We start from the raw sequence: 1,541 nt of genomic DNA, 5'->3' as shown, positions 1-1,541 counted from the left end.
GAGCATATCAGAAGGGCACTTTTTGGTTAGTTGCTTGTATCTTTCCCAAGCTTCATAGAGGGATTCACCTTCTTTCTGCCTAAAGGTTTGAACATCCACTCTAAGTTTGCTCAGCTTTTGAGGAGGAAAGAATTTGGCTAAGAAAGCCATGACCAGCTTATCCCAAGAGTTCAGGCTATCTCTAGGCTGAGAGTCTAACCATATTCTAGCTCTGTCTCTTACAGCAAAAGAGAAAAGCATAAGCTTATAGACCTCGGGATCAACTCCATTTGTCTTAACAGTATCACAGATCTACAAGAATTCAGTTAAGAACTGAAAAGGATCTTCTGATGGAAGTTCATAAAACTTGTAATTTTGTTGCATCAGAGAAACTAATTGAGACTTTAGCTCAAAATTGTTTGCTCCAATAGCAGGGATTGAGATGCTTCTTCCATGGAAGTTGGAATTTGGTGCAATAAAGTCACCAAGCATCTTCCTTGCATTATTGGCATTGTTGTTAGGTTTGGCCATTACTTCTTATTCGAGATTCTCTGTAAGGTTTTCTCTGGATTGTTGTGCTTTAGCTTCTCTTAGCTTCTTCTTCAGAGTCCTTTCAGGTTCAGGATCTGCTTCAACAAGAATGTCCTTGTCTTTGCTCCTGCTCATATGAAAAAGAAGAGGACAGAAAAGAAGAGGAATACTCTATGTCACAGTATAGAGATTCCTTTATGTAAGTAGAAGAAGAGAAGAACAGAAAAATAATGTAGAGAGAAGAAGAAAAATCCAAACACAGAGAGAAGAAAAGGTTCAAATTATGAGTAGAAGAAAAGTGTTAGTAGATAAATAAAATAAATAGAAAGAGATGAGAGGGAGAGAATTTCGAAAATTATTTTTGAAAAATGGTTAGTGATTTTCGAAAATTATGAGAAGAAATAAAATTAAAATTAAAATTTGAAACAATTAGTTAATTAAAAGAATTTTGAAAAAGGGTTAGGAGTTTTCGAAAATTAGAGAAAGAAAATTAGTTAGGTAGTTTTGAAAAAGATTTTGAAATTAATTTTTAAAAGATAAGAAGTTAGAAAAAGATATTTTGAAATTAAAGTTTGAAAAAGATATGTTTGAAAAGATATGATTGAAAAGATATGATTGAAATTTATTTTGAAAAAGATTTAATTTTTAAAATCAAAATTAATGACTTGACTCACAAGAAATCAAAAGATATGATTCTAAAATTTAAAGTTTGAATCTTTCTTAACAAGAAAGTAACAAACTTGAAATTTTTGAATCAAAACATTAATTGTTAGTAATAATTTCGAAAAATATCAAGTGAAAATAGGAAAAAGATTTTGAAAAGTTTTGAAAAAGATTTTTGAAGATTTTCAAAAATTAAAGGAAAAAATGAAAAAGATTTGATTTTGAAAAAGATTTTGAAAAGATAAATTTTTGAAATTGAAATCTTGACTTGACTAACAAGAAACAACTTATTTTAAAAAATTTTGACTAAGTCAATCCAAAGATTTCGAAATTTATGAGTGAAGTAAGGAAAAGATATTTTTTATTTT

At 29.4% G+C, this 1,541-nt stretch overlaps 1 non-coding gene across 1 annotated transcript; it reads left to right on the top strand.

The window, feature by feature from the left end:
- LOC127740894 (small nucleolar RNA R71) lies at positions 1 to 108 on the top strand. Its single transcript, XR_008001750.1, has one exon. It is a non-coding gene; the product is annotated as a small nucleolar RNA R71 (small nucleolar RNA).
- Positions 109 to 1,541: the final 1,433 nt, after the last annotated feature.

The sequence above is a fragment of the Arachis duranensis genome, chromosome 7 (assembly GCF_000817695.3).
Source record: "Arachis duranensis cultivar V14167 chromosome 7, aradu.V14167.gnm2.J7QH, whole genome shotgun sequence".
NCBI lineage: Eukaryota > Viridiplantae > Streptophyta > Magnoliopsida > Fabales > Fabaceae > Arachis > Arachis duranensis.
The sequence above is the reverse complement of the archived record's forward strand: the minus strand, read 5'-3'. Positions and strand labels throughout refer to the sequence as shown.